This window comes from Lutjanus erythropterus, chromosome 1 (genome assembly GCF_056507025.1).
Source record: "Lutjanus erythropterus isolate fLutEry1 chromosome 1, fLutEry1.hap2, whole genome shotgun sequence".
Taxonomy (NCBI): domain Eukaryota; kingdom Metazoa; phylum Chordata; class Actinopteri; order Lutjaniformes; family Lutjanidae; genus Lutjanus; species Lutjanus erythropterus.
Genome location: NC_139317.1, coordinates 15,146,498 through 15,168,389, shown reverse-complemented (window position 1 = coordinate 15,168,389; position 21,892 = coordinate 15,146,498). Strand labels below are relative to the sequence as shown.

The 21,892-nt window shown below is 39.3% G+C and overlaps 1 protein-coding gene across 9 annotated transcripts in view; it reads right to left on the bottom strand.

Annotated features, from left to right (window-relative positions):
- The window catches only part of baz2ba (bromodomain adjacent to zinc finger domain, 2Ba), a 103,727-nt gene extending 83,135 nt beyond the window's left edge, over positions 1–20,592 (bottom strand). For 2 of the 9 annotated variants that reach the window (XM_084714755.1, XM_084714762.1), the window contains exons 1-2: positions 20,232–20,584; positions 2,089–2,131 (exon numbers count right to left, since the gene is read on the bottom strand). The gene's annotated coding sequence lies outside the window, so the exon portion shown is untranslated. Of the gene's footprint in view, positions 1–2,088; positions 2,132–20,231 lie in introns of all 9 variants that reach the window. The other 7 variants (XM_084714779.1, XM_084714805.1, XM_084714798.1 and 4 more) reach the window with 7 other exon arrangements.
- Between the last annotated feature and the right edge of the window lie 1,300 nt (positions 20,593–21,892).

Here is a 21,892-nt window from a genome sequence, read left to right as displayed (position 1 = left end):
TTGCAGAACGAGACACTCAGAATAGAAACACTGGCATGCTTCTCCGTTGTAACACACGGTGGGATGCGGATGGAAATGCTGGCCCCACAGGACACACACGTACACACACACACACACAGGCACGCACATAAAGAGCGGACTGCTGTGGGGCTGACGCAAGACTATCTCTGTCTCACGTGTCTCTCCCCTACGGCCGCCCGCTGCTCCTGACCTTCGAGATGTTTTTCTCTCTCCTTCTCCCTCTCCCTTTATTCCTCTCTATTTCACACTCATACAACACACACACACACACCCTCACTCACACACACACACACACACACTCTTTTCTGCACACCTCCCAGCCACTCAGTATTTTGTCATTAAAAGGCATTGCATTTCAAGCTTGGATCAAGCAGATGGGGCTGCGTAAGCATTGCTGCTCCTTCGCACAGCACCTTGGCTTAAGTACAGATAGTCCAACATGCATTACGGCACTCTCCCTTAAACACACACACATGCGAACGCACGCACACGCACAACCTTCCTGGAACCGGAGAATCTGCCCGGTTGTGGATGGCTGGCTGCTTCATGTGGGTACTGTGTAGCCTGGTTGTGTAATGCCTATCTGTTGTGGTTGAATACCTTAATACATGCTCTGCAAAACAGGAACGCTAAACAGCAGACGAAGGTATTAGTCATTCTCATCCTAATATATTTATTAGTCCTTTCCGGAGACCAATGGTTCGTGCTCTAGTGGCAAAACACTGACAAAAATACTCCCATAAAGTTCAATGGGTTCATAGCACACACAATTACACACACACACACACACACACACACACAAATACGTGAATGTAATATAATTATATCTACGTGCCATTAGACACATTTCTCTGTCTTTCTTTCATTTTCTCTCAACATTTGCATATTCCTTTGGGTGTTTGAGTTGAGCAGCTCTTTCCTTTTTCCTTCTCTTGTCTTCCAAGCAACAAATGTCAGCTAATTACACCATAGCTGTTTGGATGAGCTCCATCTTTCCCTGTGCTCTGCTGTGCGTGCTCTCTATGGGGCTGCAGGAAAAAGTCAAGCAGCCAAGAAGACACCAGTCAGGAACAGCCAGTGGTGTGGGGGTTGAGCTACAAGGCTAGAAATTGATTCCCCAAGAGAGGACTCATCAATACTTATCATAAATGATACAACCAGCTCGCACCAAGCTGCGGGGGGATATAATGTATCATTCACAGGCAGAGAAGATGAAGCAGTGACGGTTTAGAGCTGATGGAATCAGATCTGGTAACACACAAGGCTAAAGAGGCAGGCGAAACAGGTATTTCCCTTGCACTCTGCATTCAGTAAAAAACGTTCTTATAAAAGATCCCATTTCATCTAGTGACACACACACAGGCACAAGGCCATCAAGTCAGGCAGGAGAGAAAAGTGCAAGTCATTGTCTGTGTGTGGAACAACAAACTGCCACCTTGGTGTGTGTGAAGTGAAGCCTTGAGGACGCAGCCGCGCCCCAGAGTACAGCAAGCTCTCACACAGAGACAGAGTGAGAAAACAGAGAAAATGAAAGATAGAAAGAAAGGAAGGGACGAAGGGAGGGGAGGGGGGGATTAAAGCTGCACATACACATAAACAACTAAACCCAATCCAAGATTCTAACCTAGAAGCACTGCAGGGCACAGTTAACAACCATTTACATTCGGCGTTGGCTCCGAACAGATAGCGAACTCAAAGGATGTTTATTAGGCGCGTACATTTCAGACAAATATTCTGATTAGAATGGGAGAAATCTAATTAATTGCTTGATTCACTGAATGAACCCCGAATTTGTAATGTAATCATAACAACTGCTTTTCAAGGGGCTCTTGTTAAATTTAATTGGGGAAGAAAAAAAACATCCTCTTTCACTGAATGAATGAAAATCAAATTAGGCCTGAAACTGGAGGAGTCTGCAAGTTTGTTCTGGCGTGCCATTAAAAAAAAAAAGCAGAAGTGGGTGACAATATGTATTTTAAAAACTTGCGCATCAACTGTTTTGAAGCACGCAAACATATAGCAGGAGCACAGTGTGAAAAAGAGGAGACGTATGCTGTGTGTACTCACTGTTAGAGATGTCTTCAGCTCTTTGACATAACTGCTGTAACACCTGGAGAAAAAGCAGAAACAAAAGATCACTGTGGTGCAGGTTAAAAATACAACCTGAGTCAGAGGAATAAAATGTTTTTGATTTATATGATAATAAAACTGTTAAGATTATACGCAGTATTGTGATCATACTGGAAGCCTGAAGGGGATGAAGCCCCTAAAACTACCTGGATATCAAAGTTACAGTAACACAGCTCAGTATTTGGGGCTTTTTCAGACACATCAAACAGAAAACACAGTGACGTCTGAAACACAGCTGTGGCTGCACACACACACAGAAAGATATTCACACACGCACACACAAAAAGTCTCTTTCTCCCCGAGCCCTTTCTTGCAAAACCTGTTTGTTAGAAATGGATCTAGACACTGGAGCTTTGAGTGTGTGGATATTTTCCCCAAACACAAGACAGTTCTTGCAGAGAACCAAGCCTTACCAGCGTTCTCACGCCCATCTCTCATGCATTGTCTCTAAGGCTCTCCTGTGCTCTTACAGCCTGAGTCTAATCTAAGGAGCTCACCTAAACAGACGACACCCTGCTAACATACAATATATCATACTTCAGAGAGCAAATACACACGGATTTAACATCTTTTATTCATTCTAATATACATTTATTCTTGAACTCTTGACTCTGTAGAAGAGTTTTCAGCTGGTATCAAAAAAAGTGCATGCTAGAGTTGTCACACCAGAATTTAAACTTCTATACAATACTAGCAGGGTTCAACATGGTCCGATCAGACAAGTGGGACAGAAATTTACTTGCCTAAAGTCAAATTTTACTTATGCATGTACAAATTCTTTTATCTATAAATTAACAGTTAGTTATCAAATAACAACAAGACTAAAGTCATGTTTATTCTAGGGCTGCACGGTCTATAAAATGTGAAAAATGTCCATCCCAGTTTCTCAAAAACCAGGGAGATGTCTTTTAATGTCTTGTTAAGTCAGTCTAAAATCTAAAGATATGCAGTTGAATATTATAATAAATAGAGAAAAGCTGGGAATCTCCATATTTCAGAGGCTGAAAACATTATTTTGTGTCATTTTTGCATGACAATTATTTTAATGATTAATCAATTATCAAAACTGCCTGGTCAGGCAAGTGAGTTAGGAGCCCGACATGGCATTTTACCTACCACAGGAACCTGGAGAATCTTGACTGTTGAGTCAGAGATTTGTATTAAAAAACATACTCAATATCTCCAAGGCATACAAAATAGGACAATCTTTTTCTTTTTTTTTAAATGAACAACCTCCAAACAGTGCTGTTAGATAAAAAGTCCCTGAATACAGTTTGGTTTTACTATGATGCAAGCCAGGTTTCACGGAGGACAAGACTGAACTGAAATAGAGCTAATTAACTGATTAGTTGTCAACTATTAAATTAATCTCCAACTACTTCGATAATTGATTAATTGGTTCATTGTTTTTTTTTTTTAAGAAGTCAAAGTTGTCTGATTCCAGCTTCCCAAATGTGAATATTTCTGGTTTCTTTACTCCTGTATGACAGTAAACTGAATATCTTTGACTTATGGACTAAATAAGACATTTGAGGATGACATATTTGGCTTTGTGAAACACTCATCAACATTTTCACCATTTTCTGACTTTTTATAGACCAAACAACTAATCAATTAATCAAGACAAGAATCGACAGATTAATTGAGAGAGAAATTAATCATTATTTGCAGCTCTAAACTGAACTGAGGTCTTGAATGAGCACTTAATTCTTTGGTACTTTCAATACAGATATTACACTGTTTTAAACATGTAGTATTGAGAAAGTATTGAAGCAACCTTCATTCAAACTTTAAACCTCTTCATACACATGCACACAGACACAGAGACACAGCTTTTACAGACATTTCCAGAGACACAGACACACCAACACCCAAACAGTGTTATAGCGTGTGTGGGTAGCTATCTAACAAGGTTTTGTTGACAGTAAACACATCCATCTGGTCAACAGCAACAGAATCAAGTCTGGTGGACGCTTCATCAGCATGTGATGTGATCAACTATGACAATTTTATATTCCTTCTTCTTAGTTTAGTGACCAAATGTTGCACACAGTTTAAAAGAGCATTTATACTCCTTTTTTAGTCACTTCCATGGATGTCACTTGTTGGAATGACTGCCATGGCAGAATAAGAAAATACTGCAGCTCATGAGCCTAAGTGATTTTGTCTTTCGAGAGATCCCCTCCAGTCGTGTCAAAGTCTGTGGCCCATAATGCAATGCACATCTGTCATTACAGCTCAATCTATCACTGAACAGAAATCACCTAGACTGGCGGTGTTGATAATAACAGCTCTCATCGAACTGAAATGGTTCCCTTCATTATCTACACTCTTACACAGACAGACAGACAGACAAACACACACTCATACACACACACACACACACAGACTACAGACACACAAATACTTTGATAACTCATCGCAGTGATAATGATAACAGAGAGCCAGGTAGGCTGAATTCATCTTCAGCTTTTTCATAAAGGCCTATTAGTGGATGATTAAAGGATCTCTGCTCATAGGGCCTCAGCACAGAAAATGATTTGCCAGCCACGAGGCAGGTGAATTACACTGGATAAGAAAGCCAGTGCTGTCTGCCATCATTTGCCTGACTGAGAATCAGGCTGTTAGTCTATTAACCTCATTTTACTGTAAGATCTTCCTAGTTTTACATCAATGGCAGATGGATAAAATATCACAAAAATATTACTTTTCTCCTAAGTCTCACTGCTGTCTTCAGCTGCAATGTCCTCATAAATCCTCTAAGTATATGAATACAACTAACAATTAGTTTCTTTATCGATCAATCTGCAAATAATTTCCTTTATTACTCAGTTAAACATTTGGGAAAAAGAAGTTAAAAAAAACTTCATTAAACGCTTTAAAAAGCTCAAGATTACATCATCAGATAGCTTGTTTTGTCTGACTGATAATAAAAAAAACCTGAAGATAATTAGTTCACTATCAAATAAGACAAAAGAGGCAGAAAATCCTCATAACTGAGAGGCTGGAGCAAGAGAATGTTTTGCTTGAAAAATAACTGAAATGATGAATCCATTATCACAACAGGTGCAGATGAAATGATATATAATCAATTTGTCAACTAAAACTTTATCAGCTTAAAGGACTGGTATGTAGGATTAAGTGGGATCTAGCGGTGAGCTTGCAGATTGCGACACCTCACCTCACCTTACCCTTCCAAGGAAAACTTGTCTATCTGTATTAGCAAGTTATATGTAAGACATGTTACAACTTTTTCATGCCACCACTTCATTAAATTTATTGACAATTCTGTAATAAAATTTAACATTCAATGTAAAAATATAGGCATACTCTTCTGAGTAAATACATAACTTGTCAGTTCAAAATTATAAATGAGGGAAAATGAGAATAACATTCCAAATATGTTTATTAGTTTAATATGTTTGTCCTTAATGATGTTATTCATTACATATTTAAGATCTTCTTAAAATGAACTATTTAACTATTTAATACTTTTAGGGGCTTTCATTAGTAAATGTGAATTTAAGACATTTTAAGACTTTTTGAAGCACCTGTAGCCACCCTGCTGCAGTAGCCACAAAACTTACGAAAAACAGAAAAGGCCTTTACTAAAGCCTGTTTTTGGTTTGTCCATTCTGGGCTACTGTGGAAACATATATCATTTCTAAGGTGTAACCCCAATGATTCCTTTTTCAGGTGATTTTACACTAATGAAAACAAACTTATAAATATAAAATGCCAAAAGAATATTTATCATCAAGTAAAAGTGAATAATTACTGGGATTTTATTATTTTATCACACAAGATTTACCAAAGCATAACCTTAATGAGAGAGAATAAATGTTATTCTGAAAGTAGCACAAAGCTATTTGTTATAGCTCATAACAAAGTGATGCAACAAATTACTGCCCTAAGTTGTGCCAGTGAACCAGTAACAATCAAAATATCATTTTATAATCATAATCATTGCTTTCATTACTAAGTAATTTCTATCTAATTAACTTTAAAGGCAAAAAAGAAAGAAAGAGAATCGAAACGGAAAAACAGGAACTATCTGCAAAGTTATAATTACCTGTATTTACACTCCAGGCATGCTTGCACATGGACAGTGTGCAGCGTAACTCTTATGATGTCTCTCTCTGAATTGTCTTGTTTGGCTTCCCTAATCTTCCCCCTCCCTTACCTCAGCCACACAGATGTTGACTTTAGGAGTCATACAGGCATCCGCACAGGGTTAAATACAACGTTTGGACTTTTGTATCATGCTACAGACAGACAGAACGAAAGAAAGAAAGTCTTTAAAGGTGATTTAAATGTCTCATTAAATCAGTCCAAAGCCCAAATATATTGAGATTACAATACTAATAAACAGAGACAAGCAGGAAATCTCCAATTCTGTGGGCTGAAAACAGCATTTTCTGCCATTTCTGCATGAAAATTGCTTCAGTGATTAATCGATTATCAAAACTGCATTTTTTTTTACCACTTGCCTGGTTTGTACAACATTGTACTTGCTCTGGGCAAGCATGCGATCCTCACTGTTGAGCCCTGACTAGTACTAAAAAAAGGCCCACAAAATAGGGTAAAGAAAGAAAGAAAGACAAAGAGAGGTCACACCACGTTTAATGTGAGCCTTCTTTATAAAAAAAAACCTCTGTTGGTATTTGAGCATGGAAAACAAGTGTACTCTGAAAATACACATATTGAGATTGGCCTAAAATCCCTCGCTTTTTAATATTTGATGCCTTGTTAGAGGAGCGACACTGGTGAGGTGTTTGTCTCTGTTGTCTCTGTTGATCTCTGGCACACCGAGCCCTGTGGGAGTGAGCTAGTGAGACTTGGCCGCAGACATTTTCCTGAAGCCCCCAGAACAAAACAGGCAAGTCTTGACAGTCTGTCCGCCACCGAGTCGTCACACAATCAGTTGCAGGAAACCAATCCCTAAATAGCAGTGATTCATCTCTTCATCACACACAATGCCAGCACACAGTGCACAAAGAAGCTCTCTCTTCCTCTCCCTGTGTCTTACCCTATCTGTCTCAACCCCTTCCCCCCCCAGTGTGGTCTCTCATGCTGCTTAAAAATAAGTGCTTCTCCCAGCTTTCTTTGCTCTGTGATTTACTGGCAGTGTTTAACTGCAGGGCAGCATCTTTTATTGTTACATGATCTGGGGCTGAAAGCTGACAAAATGGAATCTCTGTGCAAGTACCTTTGTATGTGAGTAAGTGTATGTTCAGGGCAAAGTAAGGAGCGGAGCGGCGCGGGCGGAGGAATAAAGAACTTGTGTGAGAAACATTTGTCTAAGTGCAATTCAAATCCTCCCAGCCTCGCGGTGCTGCTGTGTACGTGTGTGAATATATGTGTGTGTTTGTCATTCCACTAAATGGTTTCTTCCTTGACTTGATGGAGCAAGTGCCATCTCAAGGGAACGGGTTCCACTGCACACACACAAAGTGAAGCGCTTTGAGACATGGCAAAAAAGCTCCGAACATTAGTGTTATCCATTTGTGGGAGGTAGAATATATGTGTGTGTGTGTGTGTATATATATATATATGTGGAATACCAGGCTGGATTGTGTTCTTTTTGTATACATGTTGCCATGATAACTCTTCTCAAAATGGCAGAGAGCCCGTTGCTGCATTAGTCAATCCACTTCCTTTTCTTGTTTTTCTTTTACAAGATAAATCTCATTCGCATAGGCAGCCAGCCATTGGCCCCACTGGCTGGCTGGTGACTGTCCACAGTTGGAACAATGATATCAGTACAGTATGTGACCAGATCATCACCAGTGGATAATCGGGCTAGCACAGCCCTACACACAACAGGTTTGGTGTATCGTTACAGCCTTGATGATCCATCAAGATGACGTGTGAAGGTCAGAGTAGCCATGACCAACACAGCTGTCACATCTCCTCCCAGCACCCTCTTGGCTAACTGGCCTTCCAAAACACTCAGCACAAAACACGGCCAACTGGGGAGCACAGGGGCCAAGGCCAACAGAACATGCCTATAGCCCAGGCAGGGCTCAGACCACAACATGATTACTGTAACTGTCTGGGAGACATATTTATTGTTTTTCTATCATAAATTCATCAGTGTTTGAGTTCATAGTCATTAAGACTGATTAAAGCAATAATAATAAAAAAGCAAGATATATTTTGGAGTTGTGATCTCATAGTATTCCAAATGTTTTATACAACACCCATAGAAATCCATCATTTATTCAAGGTAATAATATGTTAGCTAGTCGCTGGATGCTACAGCTTCCAAAAAACCCATCTCCGATACAACAGAGAGTGAGGAAGGAAGTCAACAGACATGACTCATAAACATCAACAAAACTTAATACATTACCTCATCACAGAGCACGATTACTGCCTGAGTCATGTCAGACAGATTTTCTACTGCACTGGTGGTTGTTTAACAATGAAGAAAAGAACTCTCATGATCCCATGCAATTTCAGATTTCATCAAACTATTTCTTTTGTCATTGTTTTAATGTGAGAGAGATCCCTACTGGCAGAACTTACATTTTGTATGTTTAAAAATACCCAGTGAACACGCAGTGTTATTATAGGCCAGAACCAACGTGGTTGCAAGGTAGAGAGCCAACATGGCTGCCAAGAAAAAAACAATAACTATATTCTGCAAAGATATGATTGGGGCAATGGATGACTATATCAACTATCAGCAAGTGAGTCCATCAACGGTTGTTCCAGACGCTGCTCCGTGGCACCCCCTCACTAAGCAGAACAGTACATACCCACTTAGTTGGAGGACAAGTGAGAGGAAAACAGCCTGTAGAGTCAGAATATTTTTATATCTAACATAGTGAGTTAAAGATCTAGCTCGACTATACGGGAGCTGGTGATTGCTGGAACAGTGGAAAGGTGAACTAAGTGTGTTTTACTGTGTTAACAAGACAATTAAAGCTTGTATTAGATGAGTAAAAGGAAGACACTTGAATTCATGATGTGTTCAGTTGTATTTTTCTTTATAATAAGGAAAACAGTTGTGAGAATATTTCTGTTCTTGACATTTGTGACTTAATTTTTGTTTATTTATTTATCTAATGTTGCACACACACACACACACACACACACACACACCTCTCAGCTGAAACAGGGATGCTGATGACAGGTTGATTTACATTGTACTTTCTTTTATCTGATTGTGTATAATGTTTGTAGATGTGCCTTTACATGGACAATGTGATACATTTTTGTTACTGTGCTGTGCTGACATATTTGGGCTTGTTTATTAATAGAGTGCTGCAGGAATGAGTCCTAAAACTTGCAGATGAGTTAACAATATTAGCACTACCAGTTCCCTCATCTTGAAGTCACTGGGTTTTTGAGTGGGTTTTGGTTAGTAGTCTGAAAAAAGGTCTGTAATTAATGCAAGCTTAAGAGATTTTCAGGTTTTGTTTTATGATGAAAAAACATGTTTTTTTGCAACTAGTCACTTATTTGGAGTGATGTTAAGTCGTGCGACTGTGGTGTAGTTCATTCTCATTCGCCTAACAGCCTTTTACTTATGGTAATTGCATTTACACTTCAAAAATCTACTCATTTGTAAAGATTATCTTGCTGGAAAAACTTTTCAATACCATAAAATTATTTTAGAGCTAATTTTCTGCATTGATCCAAAATCCATTGGAAAAATCCCATTGGCTTTTGGGGGAAGAAATCAGAGTGAAGCTAACTTTGGGGTTGGGGCCACAAAAACTTGTCATCCCTGCAGCACTCTATGGATACTGGCTTGAGAGAATGAGGTGTGTAAATTTGAAACTTCTTTTATTTTCTTGTAGTTTTCACGCTGTCTGCTGATAAAAAGAAGGGAAGATAAATCTTAAAAGGATGTCTATGATGCGTGGCCATTATTGGACGAGAATAATTACAACAACCTTCCATACAATAGCACAAGATGTTGGTGATGAAAAGGCGAATCAGAGCTGTTTTGGTATAATCGCATTGCAACTATGACAAGTAAACTGTTGCCATATACCGCGATGAACCACATTATGAGGTCTATTAGTATTGGCTTTCAAAATTTAATTCAACACCCAGTATAGCTCCAGTTTTAAATGACTACCGGCTCTGTTGTATAAGAGGAAAAGGCTACAGTGGAGCTGTGTGGAGAGCAGATGTGAATCCACTTTGATTTCAATGCCTGTGTGTGTGTGCGTGGAGCTTCTATTAAATGGATCTGCTGTCTCCTTGATCAAGGGAGTCAATAAAGGGCCAGTCCTGTCAAACCCTCAGGGGTAAGTGTGTATGCACATATGTGTCCATGTCCGCGTGTGTGTGTGTTATGGACAGAATTTGAAGTACTCTGACAGGTGAGTGATTGAGTGCTTTCATTTCCCTCCAGCGACAACGAGACATGCACACACAAACACATATGTAGTGCACACACACACACGGTGGAGGATGGAGAGAGCAGAGACAGAGCTGTTGTTTCCTAAAGGATGCTGCTCCTGCCTGCATGCTTAAATTAGCTCTAAATGTTTGGATTACACACGGGAGCTCTCACAGAGGATTTAGCAGTCATAGCCTAGAGTCCATGGTGTGTGTGTGTGGATGTTTCCATCTACATCCAAGCACACACGCACAGGCGCACACATACCCAAAGTGTCCTTAAACAGATCTTGAACATATGTCACTCAGATATCACTCACTATGGACAATATAGCATAAGTTGCATCCATCTAACTCAGACAAAAGATGTGGACATGCAATAACCCACACTATTTCATTCATCAGGTTTCTGCAGACTTTTTTAAAAGTGCCGTCTTGGCTTCTGTTGGTGGTGGGGGGAGGATATATGCGCGCAGAGACAGGGAGAGAAAGGAGGAGGAAAAAGAGAAGGGGAACGAGGGAGGTCAGCGCCCCCAGTCTCAGATAAAGGCCCTCTCCCTCCCTTCTGCCTCGGCTTTCGAAGCCCCTGCCAGGATCGAGAGGCGTCTCACGTTACAGCTGTCTCTCAGTGTCATCGTTCAGAAAGAGAGAGCACAAGCGGGAGAGGAGAGAGATAGACAGACATAGAAAGAGAGACAGACGGAGAGAGGGGAAAAGCGGGACAATGCCACAGACAGACTGAGCGGGGGCTAGGCTTTCGTAGCTGGACAAGAGAAAAACAACAACAGCAGCAGCAGGTTTGACTGGATGAGGAAACCATGTGGCTTGGCTGCCTAATAAGTGATGTTAATGTTACATACATTTTCACTACGATGTGGAATCGTTTTGAAATCACTTAAATGTGCTTTGACCTTTTCAAGACAAATTATTTCGAAATGTGGTGTGAACACAGCTTGTCAGATCGTTTCCTCTACACCACCTGGGACTAACTGAACACAATTTCCCAAGAAGAAAAAGGGGAAATTCATTTTTTAATACCTTGTTTTGTGTCCACTGAGAGAGGCGAGAAAGAGAAACACTTAGAGAGAGAAATGGTAATGACTGTATGACTACGTGCTATACGGCTTCTGTGGATTAGACACTATCGAGTCACCTCTCTACACGAGTATCCATTTTTAACCTTAAAATGCTAAAAACAGCAGCTTGTCCCAGGTTTAGTAGTGACTAATCCAATGACTGCTAGCATTTCAGCCTGCGCTGCTAACAAGGAGAGGCCATGTAGGTCAACACTGAGTTAAAGGGACAGTTCACCCCAAAATAAAAAATACATGTTTTTCCCCTGGCCTGTCAAGCTATTTATCCATCTAGATTTTCTTAAGTGTGAGTTGCAGAGTTTTGGAGATATTGGCTATAGAGATGTCTACCTTCTCTCCAGTATAATGAGACTAACTGGCATTCAACTTGTGGTGCTCAAAGCACCAAAAAAAAAAAAAAAAAAAATTTTAACTCAAAGTATCTCTTTCCAGAAATCATAAGGAACTACTTCAGACAACTTCATCAGAATCTACTTCATTTCTACAAGTAAGAAGGGAGTTCCTATATGAAACTGCTCACAACAAGGTCAGGTGGATTATCTTGTGTAACCGGCCATGGTTTTTGGTAAAACACATTGTTTGGAATTTTTAAAATGCTTTTGTTTCCTGTGCTTTGAGCCTCACAAGCTGAGTGTCATTTAGTCCCATTATAGTGGAGACAAGACAGGCATCTCTATGGCTGATAGCTTAAAAACTTTGCAACTCACACCAAAAAACATCAAGATGGATAAATAGCATATCATTCCAGGGTATTTATGATTTTTGGGTGAACTGGCCCTTTAAGTTAAATTCAGAGTGAGTGCTTGTTTCTTTTCTGTAACTTTTTCTGAAGGGAACTAAAGAATGCCCAGATACAAACTTCATGAAGGAAAAGGGTGCTGTATATGCAGATTTCTTCTCCAAACTGTAGCGCTTACACAGTCGACACATTGAGAGTTGATTGTACCAGCGTGCTTTACATAAAACATGGCTCTGAACAAATACACATATAGCTATTGCACAGCTCAAAACTGCTTCCCTGTTTGTTTTTCTCTATCCTTGTCATTTCTCGTGGCGTTCCGTAGGAGTTAAATATTTAAAATTCTGGCTTAGCTTGGAGCAAGCTTTGCCAGCACAGCTAAAATAAAAAGCCTTTGTGGCAGCAGTGACCAGATTTTAAATGCTGAAGAAGATCAATAAATGGGGGCTGTCGAGGCGCAATCTCATGCATTTGTGTGTGTGTGTGTGTGTGTGTGTGTGTGTGTGTGTGTGTGTGTGTGTGTGTGTGTGTGTAAGTGTGTGTGTGAGTGACTGTGCGTGTGTGTGTCCTGTCCTTATGCGTAAATGCCTGTGTTCTGACAGCAAGTGTGTGTGTGGATGTTTATGTGTGTGTGTGTGTGTGTGTGTGTGTGTTTGTGCATTTTAACACCCACCAAGGCTCACAGCTCCCCTGCCTGCTACAAGCTATTCTATAGTATCATCAAGAACCCCACTGACCCAGGAGGCACACCAATAGAGAAACCAATATCATTCCCATTCCCACATCCGAAACCCTCTTCCTATTTCTTTTCCATTCCCAGTATTCGTTTTCCCATCTGAGCGCAGCCAGCATGGGTGAATTCTGGAGGAAAGTGTAAATACAGGCCCCCTGCTACAGATTGAGAATGTCAAGGTGCGGTAAACATCAAACTAAATAGCAGGTTTTCCAGACCTCATTGCCATTTCCATAATCAAGTTCCTGCTGAAACAAAATGATGGGCACTTAGACAAGACGGACAGGTAGGGAAGAAAAATGACAGCAAACATCTTGTTTGGTTTTCTTAGGAAAACAAAATCCCCTAACATCATGTTTATGTTGTTCTAGTTCAGCTAATGTTAGAAGACCCTGAATGTCTCCATTTCACGAAGCCAAATAACACTGATGTAATTTCTTTTCAAGACAAGAAATGCATTCATTTTTTTGTTTCTTGCCACTCTAATGTTTTATAAAGACCACATTAAATGGATGCTTTCAGCTCGCATAAAGTGATAACCTTCTTTGCTGTGTCTTTAGCACATGAATATGTGATGGAAACAAACAGCGAATTATGAGGACTTTTATGCATGCCGCTCTATGGTTCCACAAAACAAGAAGTACATCTGTATTTTCGCCTCCTCACTAATGTACAAAACAAAAACAGCCCTGAAGTGGAAAAATCATCAGGACCTTTTGAGACTTCATTAAAAGAAACTAGCCTGGACTTTCCAAACAAGGCATCTCTTTGGAGGGGAAAATCAACCTTTTCACCTTGCTGGTGGAAAAACAGGCATCCCAACGAGACAGAGCATGCACAAACAACCTTGACTTTCATCAAGGAAATTCTCACATTGAATGATAAATAGAGGCCCAGGGGACGAACAGCAAAGAAGCAGCTTATCGCCTTTCCCTCCCAAATTTGGCTGCTCTGTCTTCTGTCTCCTGAAAGTCAACACGGGGTGACCCACTTGCACTTTACACTGCTTATTGTGTGGTAATTAATCCACCATATGTAATCCACACAGAAATGTAGAGAAAACTAAACCGGGTGTTGAGTTGTTTAGTCTTAATTAACGGTTGAGAGATTGTTCGTTTGTTTCTACAACAGGAGGCATATGTGCCCTTTCTCATTAGCTAAGTTTTCAAAATATAGATGTATTTCTCATTAGACAGACAACAGGCATGCATTTATGGTCAAAAATAGCCAGAATATTTGACAGGGCTCACTTTTAAGTGGCCGCCTGTCATCGTGCATGCACTTTAGACAATTATTTGTGTACAGGACATCCAGTGAACATGCAGTGTTACCAAAATAGCAAGGTAACATAAGGTTAGGTAGATCATCTGAGAGCTAACCAACTTTCCAGCTGAGAGGACATTAACCTGTGAGGCTGTGTAAACATGTATCAATAAGCAAGCAGCCTGCAAGGACCTGCAACACAAAGCACAAAACAGTAGACATAGACAGACACCCTGCAGCACCGATCTGATCTGTAACAATAAGACGCATTATCAATCTAATGCCTAGAAGCTTTTAGGGCTTTCGCTAAAACATGGCTTCTTCTCGAAGGGCCATTAGCCCTTATAGGATTAATATCTACTTCAACAACGTCTGTTAAAAGTCCCAAGTTTCTTTGGTGCATTATTTCATTTGTCATTATTGTTTTCTGCATGCACATTCATACATAAAATGGGAGATGGATAGGGAGGGATGAGGAAATATGATCAGGACTCTGTCTAACATTAGTTCTTGAATCATTTGGTTAACACAGAGCAGACCTCTACTTCCTCTCTAAATTTCACAGCTCTGTGTCAGCGCTAACATGCAGAGATTTGACAGAGCTCCCAGATGGCCATTATTATCAATAGATTGTTTGTGAGGCTAATTCATCTCCATCTAAATTTAACATACTGACAACAATGGCATTAAATGTTTGGATAAGGAGTTATTAACAGGCTGACTCTTAAGCACTTTCTATAGACCATTAAAGTATCTGATTTGTTTATTTTTTTCTGTCATTAATTTAGCCTTCTGCTATCATGCCTACAGTATGCATCATTCACATTATAATACAAGTTGTCATATTGAAAATACAGTACATACTGTATTTTACAGATTACAGCAGACGGTAACATGAAAGCAGTGATGGGCTTAAAGGTCCAATGTGTAAGATTTACAGGGATTTATTGGAAGAATATGGCTGAAACTGAATATAATATTCATCAGTATGTTTTCATTAGTGTATAATCTCCTGTAAATAAGAATTCTTGTTTATTTGTTACCTTAGAACGGGTTCTCTTCAGTGGAGGCCGCCATGTTGTACCGCCATGTTTCTACATGACCAAACACTGGCTCTAGATATGGTATTTTGTGTTTTGCAGTCACCATCGATATTGTTTTAGATTTAATATCATTATATTGTGATATGGCAGAAGTGCTGTCTTTTCCTGGCTTGAAAGGCTGCATTACAGTAAAGTGATTGTATTTTCTGAACTTGCCAGACTGCTGTAACTATTCTATTATATCTTTATCCACTTACGTCATTGTATCCATGTCACTGATGATTTATTAAAAATCTCACTGCGCTAATATTTTGTGAAACACCAATAGTCATCCTACAATACTGTTGCAACATCATTATCAAGATATTTGATCAATAATATTGTGATATTTGATTTTGTAAATGTCACCCAGGCCTACTGAATAGCGTGTTTGCAATATGCAAGCTCACTGCTAGGTCCCATTAAATCCTACACACTGATCCTTTAATTAGTGACAGACAACTGGTAGGGATGCACAACAACCAACCACCATTTCTGATTAAATCTATCTGACATAAATCATCTTCACGGACAAGGTTTATTTCACATTGCCTCACGTTTGCCAACTCCCTTCCCTTCTCGCTGACGCATCCTGTTTTCCTGGATATTATAGCAACTAGCATCTAGAAGGAAACGCACTCTTAACTTGAATAAATTACGGATTTCCCTGGGTTTTGACAACAAAATATACAACACAGATCCAACACTTTTAAACATTTTAATCTAGCATTTAATCCAAATACTGCTTGATTCATTCATGTCCTGATTTAAGACATAACACTATATGGTGTGTAGGCTTCTGCAATCAGTCAAGGGAATGGTATATTTTGTTATGCCATTTACTTCTCATTCTTGTATTTTTTTTCACTACAGCAGGTGAACCCTTATATACCTACTGTCACACCAGTAGCCACGTATGAAGACTGTAAATACAGTCTGATCAAAATGTGGGGCTGAAATCAACTCAGTCATCACAAAAGTTTCTAGACACATGAGAAAAGTATCTTACTAGCATTGTCCATTCAAAACAGGCTAGTGGTTGTCACATTTAAAAGAAATGGTGTGTTAAGTACACACTTATTAACAGATGAATCATCCGCATGCCTGACACACTGGACATCACTCTGATATCACTCCCATTATGAGGTGATTCTGTGACATATTTTTAAGCAAGCATCACCTCACGCTGACGACTTGATCGATATATCATGCACACCTAATAAATCCCACCTCACTTCATTTTCAGAAGAAGACACACTATGGGTTTCCTCTAAAAGAAAGATAGCCCCATATTCAATAGTAAAGGATTATAGAGAATACAGCCATGTGTGCACATGGGATTGTCTTCTCAAAAGCTGTCCAAGTTCTGTCAGATTCAGCACCCCCAGACACAGAGCTCGTGAACCTAATTTCACCTAATCAGCTTAGTCAATAGCAACCGTTTGCTGTGACTTTGGTAGACATGCAAATAGGGCTTAACTATGTCTATCCTTAATTCCTGAATGTTCAAGTCAAGCGGAAGTCCTCCTTTATCTCTTCAAAAACAACAGTTCCAATTTGAGAGAGAGAAAGAGAAGCAGAGAGACAAGAGAGAGAGAGAGAATAAAACTCCAGCCGAGAGTTGATTTTTTTTTCTTGGCCTGGCAAGGAGAGACATCTCTGATTTGAGTGTGCTTGAGGTAGCACAGTGTGCTTTCATTTCAAACCAACATGGCAAACAAACTCTGACAGATTTGTTCCCCTTTTTTCACTTTTGCTCTTGCTCTCTCCCTCTCTCAAATTATGGGAAAACACACTGCACAAATATATTAGTACTTCTTGTTGGTTTGTATGTTCAGCTGCAGCACTTGCACACACACACACCAACACACACACACACACATATATTCAAACAAATCTGCACAAAATGACGCTAACAATAGACAGTTGTAATGGTGGTAGAAAACCGAAAGACACTGTTCCGTCTCAATTCACTGATACCACTAATGGCTTCTTAGCAGCTCCATGAAATCAAGCAGCTGTCATGTCGATGCATCAGCAGTGAGAGGAGGGAGAGCCATCCCCATAAGGACAGAGGCACCGCGCCTTCATGTTTGGCTAAACATCTGCTCCTCTGCACTCCAGCTTTGCAGCAATAAACGGGCAAACAAAAGAGGTGGGAGGTGAAATGATCAGATTTTCCATTTCAAAGCATTTGTTCGGTTTGTTTTCTTTTCCCCTCCTCTTGCTTAAACTGCTCACAGGACATGGGGAAGAAAGTCAGAGACCCAAGTTTTAACTCTGAGCTAAAATAACACCTTTTGTAAGATGGATAAGGTCATCGTTGCTTTCTGTGAAGATCGTCCTGTTTAAACTGTTGCAAACCAGAATTACAGCTCAGTCAGGGGTGATTCAAACTGCATGTGTGTGTGTGTGTGTGTGTGTGTAATGATGATGAGAGACGCATGTGAGTGTGCACGTCTTACTCGTGTCAAGACGGCAAATCTATCAATCATACGTCAATTCAACTTTGTGTAAACAACAGTTTACACTCATTTGCCAACAAATACCTTTTTAATCACGTAATTACCTCAAACACCTTTGTAATTCACGGGATGTCTAATCACTGTTATTTGGCAGTGACATCCAGTTACATTTCATTTTGACTGTTATTCCCTGAATAGGTTTCTTGGTAACTGGAGATAGGTATCGAGAACCGTTACCAGTTCCTGGCTGGTCAGTACTAATATATCGATGGGCTCCTGGACAAACGTTACTGTTATTGGCATTTATACTACATTACTTTAACAGTGCACAGGGCAAAACATCCAAAGGAGTGGGCTCACTTTATTAAATTTAATGAAAATGCAGCTAAATCTAACAACTCTGGAAACAATTTAACTTATTTCCCTCATCTTTTCACATCTGTTCATGCCATGTATTTATTTTTTGCACCAAATTATGGTAATATCAATAATAATATCGCTAAGTATCAGCATCAGCAGTACAGCTGCAATAATTCGTCAGTTAATCAATTATCTGTCAACTATTAAATAAATCTGCAGCTATTTTGATAATCAATTAATCACTTTGAGTCATTTTTTAAAGAAAAAATGTCCCAAATTCTCTAATTTAAGCTTCTAAGATGTGATGTGAAGATGTTCCTGGGTTCTTCAGTAATCTATGACAGTGAACTGACTATATTTGAGTTGTGGACAAAATAAGACATTTTTCACCATTATGGCCCAAACAACTAAATGATTAATCAGGAAAATGATAGACAGATTTATCGATAATAAAAATAATCATTTGTTGCAGCCCTAATAAGCACTGGCAGTATCAATATCGGCTGCCTATTGATAAAATCCTAAGGACATCCATCCCTATTGGTAATTAATATCCCCTTTCCTTCCTTCCTCCCCTCCTCCTTCCTCCCTTCCTTCATTCATTCATGCTCAGTAGCAAAGATAAACATAAAGCATCACTGACTAAACTTAGAAATCACATTTAACAACACACTAGGTTAAAAATAGCCCATATACTTTTATTTAACTGTGCTTGCACCAAATCACCACCATGTCCACCTGCCTCTCCATAAAACACCATCCTGACATGTTACACTACGTCACTTTATATTTGCTTTTTCAAGCAAACATGTCGCCCACAAACATCTCATGAGATAATATTAGCTCAAATCATCGTTGACAATCTATGAACCACCTTCGTGTTCTTTCTAAAACCACAGACAGGACGCGACACTCGGTCTCGTTTTTCTCTAACAAGTCTAAAACTTTGGTAAAACTTGCGAAAAAAAAACGTGGATCCATTTCCTTTTAAAGTAGCCTGCGTGTTTGTGTGAGTGAGAGAGAAGAGAGGGGGGTAAAGGTAGGGGTGCTTTGGCGGTGGTGGTGGTGGTGGTTGGGGGGGGGGGGGACGAATTTAAAATAACCAAGATGGCGAGTGGCTTGTTGTTTTGGAAGGGGCAGAAAAAATGGAGGATATTGTAATATACACAAAGGGATAAATTTCAACAACTCGGCCAAGCGGCTGCTAGCTTGCCTGCATGCCTCTCGGTTTGAGGAAGCGACCGCGATAGCAGCTCCCCGGCAGCAGCCAGGCTGCCCAGCAATACGACTACAACACGAAAAGCTCAAACTCTGAGCCGCTGTGTGGGGAAAAAAGAAATGAATATAATACGTCAAAGTTAATCCGAACCGAAGGGGATATTTATGTATTTGTCGCTAATTGTTTTATTTTCGCGTCGAGGGACTGTTAAACTGGATGGGTTTTTTTTTTAACGGACGGGCAGCGAGGACCAACGGCTGTCCGACAGTTAGTTACCCCCCTTTTCTTTAAACGTTGACGGTTACAACATCCAGCACGCAAAAATACGCACCCAAAAACCGACAAACGGTTGATAAAAGCAGCACAAACAACACCACAAACCGTTAGAAAGTTTAATTTCTCCCCGATAAGGCAAGTTATCAAATAGCCCGAGTGAACGGTGCGAAGAGAGAAAAGGAGAGAGGGACACAAAGACGATTCCCACTATCAGGTCACCACTCAGAACAGAAGAGCGAAAAAAAAAAAACACTTCGTTTTTATATTAAAGAGAAAAAAAACTTTACGGATATCATCAAACGTGCCGTCGCGGAATACACAGACTGAATGAAATACAGCGAAACAGAAAACAAGAAACTATCTATAAAGCAGTTTACACAAGCTGGGAAAAAAGCTAAGAAACTCGAAACGGAGCCAGCTCTACGCAGCTCATCGCTTGTTCTGTGATGTGGGGAAGGAAAACAGCGTCAGTGAAATAAAACACTTACCTTTTTTTAGTTTCGACACTTTACTTATTTCCAGCGTGGGTTTTTAGTTCAACTAACACTTCGGCTTGGTCTTCTTCTCGCCTCTTTTTTTCCTTGGTCGGTTTTGGTTATGAAAGAGGTCGGGGACGAATGATAAAGAAGGGAATTGGGCAGTAATTGAGTCTCGGTGTGTGAGTGTGTGTGTTAGTTACTAACAGCAGATTGAAGGAGACTCTTCTCAAGGTTTATTCAGCTCCACTTCAAGGAACCAACCTGACGTCAGCTCACTACTGCCACACAAAGAAAACTTATTATTTGTGCAGCGGCCGTAGTAAAGCGAGGATATAGTTATTGACCGTTATTACTTTAAATGCGACATTGTCATTAAGCTGCACAGCTCTGGCAGGAGATGTAGCGGTAACTTTATTTATTGATGTTGTTAAACCGCGCAGACCTATGGCGATTATCGGCCACTAGTGTAAACAAATAACATAATAAATAAACAAACAAGGCTGCGTTTAAAAATTATATATTAATTCAGGTTTTCTCGTATAAAAGTAACAACTTTTATACAACTTTGATCAGTTTTGTGAATAATTATCATGTTGCTGGTAGTTTGATTTTTGGCTTTAAAAGGTGGATTTAACTAAAAATATATCAAACTGCACCTATGTGCAAAGATTTTGCAGCATGCAGAGGAAAGAAAAGTTGAACAATCCTTTTCATATTTCAGACAAAAACATCCCAAAAAAAAAAACATTTTTGTTTTGTTTATGGATTTATTTTGACATTTGCTTGGAAAGTAAAGTTTAAGGCTGCAATTATTTTTTTTCATTTTTGAATATTCTGTCAGTTGTTTCCTCAATTAATCAATTAGTTGCTGAAAATATTGAAAAAATGTTGATTACTGTTTCCAGAAGCCCAAGATGATGTCCTTTAAAGTTTGCCCACAACCTAAAGATATTCAGTTTACTGTCATAAAGGAGTAAAAAAAACACAGATATTCACTTTTTTCTTTAAAAAAAAATACCCAAACTGATTAATTTAATGATAGATTCATAATTGATAGATTGATTGTAGATTCATAATGGATAAATCTTTGCAGCTGTAGTAAAGTTGAATCAACCTGGTACTGAGAATATTTGGCATTTTTTCTTGTTAAATGACTTAAACAGTTAAATAATCATCAAAAAATTAGTTGATAGAGTTGCTTGAAAAGGTGAATTTAACTAAAAATATGTCAAATTAGACCTTCATGCAAAGACTTTGCAGCTTGCAGAGCAAAGAGCACTTGATTTTTAAAGTTACATTCATCATTAGTGCAACGACTGAGAATGTTTGGCATTTTAGATAAATGAATTAAATGACTAAACAATAGGAAAAGTAGTAGATGATTTGCTTTAAAATTTGTTTTTAACGAAAAATACATTAAGTTATAGCTGCATGGAAAGATTCTGGAGCATGCAGAGGAAAGAAAAGTTGTACAAACATCTTCATATTTGAGACAAAAACAGCTGACTTTTGTTTTCTTTATGGATTTATTTTGAAAGGAATAAAGTTGCGTTCATGATTGATACAACCTAGAATTGGCATTTTTTCCCCCTTATTAAATTACCTAAACAATTAAACAATCATCAAAATAGTTGGTGATTTGCTTTAAAAGGTGTATTTCACTGAAAATA